We start from the raw sequence: 8810 nt of genomic DNA on the forward strand, positions 1-8810 counted from the left end.
TCCCAAATATGTTTCTGTTGACGCTAGAATAAGAGGTTGAGGTTGAAGTGAAGTGAATGGGGGAACCACAGTTATCAATCCTGAGTTGTGAAGATAGGAGATAAGTCAAAATAAGGTATATCAAGTTTAGCTACACTATTCCTATAGCTGAAGTTGTGTATCTTACATTGACTCTGTCCCCCTCAGTGTAGATCAGTCCAAAGTATAAGTAGTTTCTTAGCCAATCCAAGGCTGTGATCAAGTGTCTTGGGGTATATCTACACTATGAAATAAGGTCAAATTTATACAAGTCATTTTTTTAGAAATTGTTTTTATACAGTTCGTTGTGTGTGTCCCAACACAAAGTGCTCTAAGTGCATTAAGTCGGTGGACTGTGTCCACATTACCGAAGCCAGCGTCGACTTCCAGATCATTGCAATGTGGATAGCTGTGTGTAGCTATCCCACAGTTCTTACAGTCTCCGCCGCCCATTGGGATTCCGGGTTGAGATCCCAATGCCTGATGGGGCAAAAACAGTGTCGTGGGTGATTCTGGGTACATGTCATCAGACTCCCCTCTCCCTCTCTCCTTGAAAGCAACGGCAAACAATCATTTCACGCCTTTTTTCCTGGGTTACCTGAGCAGATGCCATACCTCGGCAAGCATGGAGCCCGCTCAGCTCACCGTCACCATACGTCTCCTGGGTTCTGGCAGACATGGGACTGCATTGCTACAGAGCAGCAGCTCATTGGCTTTTGGTGGCAGAGGGTGCATTATGATTGGTAGTCATTGTTACAGTACTCCTAGGTGCTCTTTTAGCTGATTTCAGGGAGGTCAGTTGGGTCACCTGGGCAGACATGGGAGTGACTCAACCAGATCATTCCCATCTTCTGCCAAGCAGCCAGGAGATGATGATGGCTAGTAGTTGTACTGCACTGTTTGCTCTCAGCCAAAGATATAACAGCTAGATAGATCAAAACAAGAAATTGACCTGATTTGTTTTGTAAAATCAACGGCCTGCTAAACCCAGGGTTTTGAGTTCAGTCCTCAAGGGGGCCATTCTGTGTGACAGTTGTTTGTGTTTCTCCTTGATGCAAAGCCACTCCTTTTGTTGATTTTTAATTCCCTGTAAGCCATGCCATCAGTCACCCCTCCCTCCATCAGCGCAAGGACAGACAATTATTTCCTGCCTTTTTTCAGCGCAGAACCAGAAGCTGCAAAAGCAAAACCAGGCAAGGAGGCAACAGCAATGCGGTGAAAAGCATGATGAGGACATAGACATGGTCATAGACTTCTCACAAAGTACGGACTGGGCAATGTGCCCCAGCAATGTGCACATCATGCTGATGAGCTCTGCATGGTCACCTGTGCTGAACAGCTCACCACGCTGGCCAAACAGGAAGTGAAATTCAAAAGTTCGTGGGCCTTTTCCTGTCTACCTGGCCAGTGCATCTGTGTTGAGAGCGCTGTCCAGAGCCGTCACAATGGAGCACTCTGGGATAGCTCCCGGAGGCCAATACCATTGAGTTGCATCCACACTACCCTAAATTTGACCCAGCAAGGCCGATTTCAGTGCTAATCCCCTCATTGGAGGTGGAGTAAAGAAATCAATTTAAAGAGCCCTTTAAGTTGAAAAAAAGGGCTTTGTCGTGTGCATGGGTCTAGGGTTAAATCGAGGTAAGGTTGCTAAATTCAACCTAAAGTCATAGTGTAGACAAGGCCTCAGAGGGATTTTATAGCTACAGGGTGGCTGGGTGTCCAATCAAGGGAGCTACCCCCCTGTTTCATTGATCACACTTGGTAACTACTAAGCAGAAGCACAGAACCATAGATTGATTTGCTGAGTTTCCTGCAGGCCTTCCTAACGGCACAGCAGGGCTGCTCTTGGTTCTGCATAATGTTTCGTTTAGCAGTGACTGTGAAGGCACTTCCAGCTATTTGGTCGTGGGAACTCTGGTATTAAGTGGACACCCTGTCTTAGCTGTGTATGGCTGTATTGCTTGTAGATTGATATATACTGTATTGATGTTACCAAGTGGAGTATTTTGTAGCTGGCTGCTATAATTTGTTTAACTTGTATGAAATATGAATATGCTCCCTCAGACTTAACCACCTGCCTTTCACAAACTCCCTGCCCCTCGCTCTTTGGGGTGGGAAGAAGCCACTAGCATGTGTGTCCATTGGACTTTTTTATTTAATTACTTCTCATTGTTAAATTGTTTATGAGTGTTTTTTAAATTTCATTGCAGTGCTTTTTCTTCCTTTCACGGTCACCTGGCAGCTCAGGGATGTGAGATTCTCCTCCATTGCGTTTCTGCCCGTGGATAAAAGAAGCAAGATCACATGTCAGTACCTTTGGAAATAAAAGCAACCTGGAACCAAACCAGCTGTCTCCTCAGTGTGCAGTTTGTGTCTTTTTTGTTGCAGTTGATCTGTTTGCAGGGGCACTGTGTGCTCACATGGGAATTCACCAGCCTTGGTGTAGCATTTGACTTCTTCCTGGAGTGAATGTGGTGCTGTGGAATGTCAGGTACAGGCTGCATGGCCCCCTCCATTTATCCTTGGTGCAGATACAGCCCAGGCAGCACTAGTGCAACCTCTCCTCCTGCTGCCCTCCACCATCATATGCACAGCCCACCTGTCAGGGTAGGAGGGGAATGTTGCTCCATGGATCCTGGGTCTCAGATGGGACTGCCCTGGGATGAGGGGGTGTGGTTGCATTGATTAGGTCACCAGACTGAACCTTTTAATATCCTTGGTGATTATTGCCAAGATCCAGGACTTTGTGCTCAAACATCTCCCAGCTTCCTTGCTGAAAGGAAGACCAAGGTTTCCTTGCAATATACAGGAAGAAAGTAGCTTTTCACCCTAGATGGGACTTGAATCCCACAATCTCTGGGTTCAGAAGTTAATGCCTTATCCATTAGGCCACTCATGAACAACTAGTAAAATAATGGAAATTCCCTCTCATAAATGCACATTCATTGCATTTGCTTCAAAGCCAAATGGCCTCTTAATATGCCTTACAGAAATGTTTACATCCCCTGGCAGTGACGCCACTGGGCAGGTCGCTGACAGAGCTGAGCACCACCTTTCTGCCAGCCATCTTTAGAGAAGAACCCCACTCTAGAGTCACCCCTCCCTCTTTCAGCACCTCCACATCTATGGCTCTGAGTGGCAGTAGGATGATTAGGGGGCAAATCCAAGGCTGGAAGGGGAGTAAGGTCGGCCTGTGAGGAGGAACCAGGTGGGGCAGACCCAGGGGGAGGCTGTGGGCTGGTTGTTGATATCCGAGCTCTAGATCAAAGCTGCACCGCAACCTGACACCCAGGGTTACAGGGCTGACATGGTAACCCCCTTACTGGCCTCAGTGAACCCCAAACCCTTGTTACTAAGGGCCTGTAGGAGTCTCTCTCCCTTATGAACCTCTGGGATCTCAACTGCAGGCATCAGTCACCTCCTACCTCACAGGTTGCACTCTTGGCACTGTGCAAGCCACCGATGACTTTTGCACCCAAGACGACCTCAGCTATATGTGTCTTTGTGGTGCATTGAGTCAGTGCTTTTGGTTGTTAACCAAAAGGATGGTGGTTTGAGCCCACGCGGGGCTAGCCATAAGTTTATGCTATTCTCTTGCTCCACAAGACCTGCTGGGAGCCTCAAAGGCCCCCCTTTTGTCACCTCAAAACCACCCCTCTTGGCCTCAGTGCTTTCAGCCGGTGGCCTGAAGAGCGGGCTGGATGCCATTCAGAAACCCATCTCCCAGCAGCTGTGCTGGAGGCTCAGGCTTAATCCTCAAGGACGAGCACCAAACTTTCAGCCAGGAAAGTTTTGCTCCCCTCCAGCTCCACGCAAGTGGCAAGGGAGAAAATGACTAGACACGCTGGCTCAAAGATGCCTCCCTCCCACTTCCCTGTAGGCTATGCAAAGTCCTTGGCCTGCCTCATGCCTCGTCTAGAAAGTGCGGCCATGCTGCCCAAGCCTGAGTCACGTCCACAGCCTGGCCTGCCCCGGCTGACGGCACGCGTGGCCATGCGAGTCAATGGCAGGTCGAGTTGGGCGCCTCGGCTCTTTTCCCTGACAGCCACACAGCGCCTAGCATCATAGAGCCTCCCTTGTGCTCTCCTGAAGCAGCCGCCTGCCAGTGTGGGTGGGAAAAGGGGACCAGGAAGCACCGCAGCCTCATTCCAGGACAGGAGGCCCTCGCCACGCCCAGGCAGCCGGAGAGCTCCCTGGCAGGCCATCACCTCACCTCAGTCACCTCTTGCCTCGTGGTGCTCTGCTAGTCACTGCCTCACTTGAAGGCCCAAAGGGATAAGAAACAAGCACCCACACAGCAGAGAAGGGTTTTGATCCATTAACTTTTGGGTGATGGGCCCAGCACACTTCCACTGCAGTACTCTGCTGATTCTTCACTCATAGACTAAGACTAATAGACTCATAGACTAATAGGTCAGAAGGGACCAATCTGATCATCCAGTCCGACCCCCTGCACAAGGCAGGCCACAGAACCCCACCCATCCAATTTTATAACAACCCCTATCCCAGGATCGAGTTATTGAAATCTTCAAAACTGGTTTGAAGACCTCAAGCTGCAGAGAAACCACCAGCAAGCGACCCGTGCCCCACGCTGCAGGGGAAGGCGAAAAACTCCTATGGCACCCAGCTTCCAGTATCCGGATTAGTGCCTTACGAACTCTCGTGCTGGCAGGCAGATGGGCAGGCTGCTAGGCGCTGCCCTGGTCACAGGATTTTACAGCTTCTACAGGGTAAAAGGGATGGATTTGGGGTTTGGACCCCATTGGGAGCTGGGTAGCTGAGTGCCGGAGAGGGCAGCACTTCTTAAGCTGTTTTCAGCTAAGCCTGCAGCTTGTGGGGGACAAGGTTCAGACTTGGATCTGTGTTTGCAGCAGGGAAGTACGTCTGGCTCTAACAGGCTAGGTACTGAAGTCCCAAGCTGGCAGGGAAAACGGACTCAGAGGCAGGCACAGCAGGTGACAGTCCCAAAGGGGCTTCTGCGACCCAACCCGTTTTTTAAAAGTGTGTTTTTTTTTGCCTTCTTATCTGTGCTAGCCTCTGGGACGGAGATGATAGGGGGAGCGTTGAAACGTTTGCAGCTGCAGGGGGAAAAAAAGGGAGCGTAGTATTTAAAAAGACACATTTTTAAAGAACAATGGGCAGACTCTTTCATGGTGAACCAAGCTCTTAACATTGCATAACACATGTGCTTTCAGTACAAGGTTGTATTTTGCCTCTGAATGTCCCCGTAATAAAATTTCCCTATTTCAACCAGGTGACCATGGATGATATCGCTCTCCTCAGGATAACACAGAGAGATAAAGAATGGATGTAGCTTGAATGCATTCCAGTAGCTTTTATTTACAAAGGTACACTCATCAGAGGTGCCTTCTCCACCATCAAGGTCCAGGAGCCCGCGTTGGGACGAGTATTGTCTCCAGGGTGATAAATATTTCCTGGCTGTTGAGGAGAACGCTTCCTCCGCTTTCCTGCTGTGCGCTACCCTCCTTCTCCTCCTCCTCCTCATCTTCCTCACCCCCAAAATTCTCATCCGTGTTGCTTGAGACTCCCCTCTTGCAGGAGTCCGTGAAAAGGGGTGGAGTAGTGGCGGGGGCACCCCCTAGAATTGCATGCAGCTCATCATAGAAGCAGCTTGTTTGGGGGTCTGACCCAGACCGTCCATTAGCCTGTTTGGTTTTTTGGTAGGCTTGCCTGAGCTCCTTAAGTTTCATGCGGCACTGCTTCGGATCCCTGTTATAGCCTCTGTCCTTCATACCCTTGGAGATTTTGTCAAATATTTTGGCATTTCATCTTTAGAGCGGAGTTCTGATAGCACGGATTCATCTCCCCATACAGCAGTCAGATCCAGTATCTCCCGTTCGGTCCATGTTGGAGCTCTTTTGTGATTCTGGGACTCCATGGTCACCTCTGCTGATGAGCTCCGCACGGTCACCTGTACTGATCAGCTTGCCACGCTGGCCAAACAGGAAATTAAATTCAAAAGTTCATGGGGCTTTTCCTGTCTACCTGACCAGTGCATCTGAGTTGAGAGCACTGTCCAGAGCAGTCACAATGGAGCACTCTGGGATTGCTCTCAGAGGCCAATACCGTCAAATTGCATCTACACTATCCCAATTTCGACCCGGCAATGTCGATTTCAGTGCTAATCCCCTCATTGAGGAGGAGTACAGAAATCGATTTTAAGAGCCCTTTAAGTTGACAAAAATGGCTTAGTCATGTGGATGGGTGCAGGGTTAAATGGATATAACACTGCTAAATTCAACCTAAACTCATAGTGTAGACCAGAGCCAAGTAAATCCTGTTCTTCTCCTTTCATGAAGATGCCTGGGACACCACCTCACACTGTGTCCCTGAGGTGTCAGGCAAACTCTCAGCACCTGAAGCTTCTGCCACTCACCTAGCGCCCCATGTCCCATAGATCAGCCATAACCCTGGTTGCTGCTCTATGAGAGTGTGCAAGGAGCCTAGTCAGCAAATCCATGGGTGCTATGGGGCTGCAGCACTAACAGGGGAAGAAAAGGTTTTCAGCGCCCACTGGCAGCCAGCTCTGCCCCTGCTACAGGCCTTGCGGACAAGCTCCTTCTCTTCCCCTTCAGCGCCTCCTGCCTGCCAGTGATCCTGCCTGTCTGCCTGCCTGGAGGTGCTGGGGGGGCTGACAGGGAGGAGCTGGGACAGGAGGATGTGGGGGAGAGATAGTAATGGGGCAGGAAGGTGCAGGTCAGGAAGAGATGGGACAAGGGTGAGGGATTGGGGGAAGCAATGGAGTAGGAGCAGGGCCTGGTGCAGAAAAGGGGGGATTTGTTCCGGATCCTGCATCCCTCTAGGGCCAGCCCTGAAGGGAAGTGCTGACTATTACAGGGATAATAAAACTGATCAGCATTGCAGGGGAAACTGAGGGAGATCAACGCTCATCAGGTCTCTTGTCTCCCCCAAGGTGAGCCAGACACTGCTCTCTCCTGGGTCTCACTCTAGGAGCTGGACGCCAAGGAGCCATTTCCCCACAGGAAGTGCATTGAGTGCCCCTGTGGTGCTGGGGGGGCTGGCGCTGCTGCTGCCTGTGGGGCTGGCAGGGAGGCTGATGTCCGCACAGACTCTCAGCTGCCAGGCTGGAGGGGGCACTTGGGACCTAACCAGACTGACTCAGTGAAGATGGGAGGTTGACAGAGCAGGACAGACGCTCTCCAGAGCACAGAGCAGCATCCGACCATGCAGCCAGGCAATGAGCATTTCCCACAGCCTGGAGCTGAGGGGGAGGCGGCAGCTGCTGTTCCAGCTCCTCGGGGACAGGCCCTGTCAGACAACAGCCACTTCTTACTCACCACAGCTAAGGGCGTCGGGTTCCTCCGGTGGGGGTGTGGAGCAGTTGTTCGTTTTCCTGTTTGCACTCCTCTACCGTGTGAAAATTGGGGAGGAGAAGCAGAAGCCCCACTTCCCTCCCTAAATGATACCCAGTGGGGGAATCCAGGACAACAGGGTGGGGCGGCAAGTGGTGACCAGACTCTCACTGCCAGGGTCTAGTCTAGCTCAGGGTCCAGCTAATTTTCTCCCTGCACCATTGGCTCCCAGTCGCCTTCTGCCACCAGGTCAACCCAGGAACTCAGGCAGGAATGGGATGAGGAAGTAAGTCAAGCTGAGCAAGGCAGGCAAAAGTGAGCCTTGTCTTCATGGGCTGCTCCCAATGACGTTCTTTTTGTGTGCAACTGCTGCAAAAACATCCAGACAGAGAAGCAGGAGGCCAAAAACTTGCTAAACAGTTTCTAAAGTAGCTTAGTTGGGAGAGCATTAAACTGAAAATCTAAAGGTTTCTGGTTCAATCCCAGGCTTTGGTAGGCCCTTTCATCCCTGTTTGCACAATGATGGCTTGCTCTTTGGGTGTGCAATAGTTTCTGCACCCCAGGTGAATCTCTGATCTTGAGCTGTGCATTAGGAAAAGATAGTGTGGGCTTCTGCATCTGGTTGGCTCACCTGACCTTTTAGGATGAGAGCTGTCTTTCCCAACATGGCAGGAAGCCAGTGAGGTAGGGTGACCCTCAGGAATGGTGCCACAGGGCTGCTGAGCAAGAGCAGTAGCAGGGAAGGGGTATTTGTAAAAGTGGAAGATGGCAGGGATTTGGGGTCCAGGAAGAGGTGTTTGATGTTCGGTGCCTTGGAGCAGTTGGACTTGGGCATGGTGGGTGTTCAGGAAATGCACATTCATGAGTTTAGGGTAGATTGATAGGCAGAGGGTGATTGGAAGAAGGGCCTGTCTCTTTGGTCTTCCAGGTCAGGGAATAAGGATGGGGTTGGAGTCTTGTTCTTCACATTCACAGTGCAAGTACAGAAGGTGCTGGAGCTCTGATCAGGGAGGATGTTGCTGGTGGGCTTTGTGCTCTGTGGCACTGGTTAGGGCTATATTAGTGTGTATGGTCCCCAATTAAGAAATGGAAGGAACTGGTTCCCTTCCTCTGGACTGTTTGTTGTTGGTGTTTTCCCAACTGTCAGAGGAAACATTTTTACAATGAGCACTACCTGGCACAGGTCTGTAGTGATAAAAAAAGCCGACCCCAGGCCCAAAGGCCGGGTCTTAATCAAGTTAATAATCATATCAAGGCCTTAGGCCTCAATCACAGTAACATATAGCAAAGTTAAAACATTGATTTTATACTAACCCTCCTGAGGCTCACTTTCTGATTTAACTATATCATACACTACTAATATGTTACTTAATGCTGCTAAATCACAGAATGCTGCTATAAGGGGTTAAACTGACATAAAGTCCCTTAAAAAACCCCATCCATCACTGCCAAATAAAC

General features: G+C 50.1%; 1 non-coding gene across 1 annotated transcript; it reads left to right on the forward strand.

Annotated features, from left to right (window-relative positions):
• Positions 1 to 7774: 7774 nt before the first annotated feature.
• Positions 7775 to 7847, forward strand: TRNAF-GAA. The gene has a single exon. It is a non-coding gene; the product is annotated as a tRNA-Phe (tRNA).
• The last annotated feature ends 963 nt before the right edge of the window (positions 7848 to 8810 follow it).

This window comes from Gopherus evgoodei, unplaced genomic scaffold (assembly GCF_007399415.2).
Source record: "Gopherus evgoodei ecotype Sinaloan lineage unplaced genomic scaffold, rGopEvg1_v1.p scaffold_31_arrow_ctg1, whole genome shotgun sequence".
In the NCBI taxonomy this organism is placed as follows: domain Eukaryota; kingdom Metazoa; phylum Chordata; order Testudines; family Testudinidae; genus Gopherus; species Gopherus evgoodei.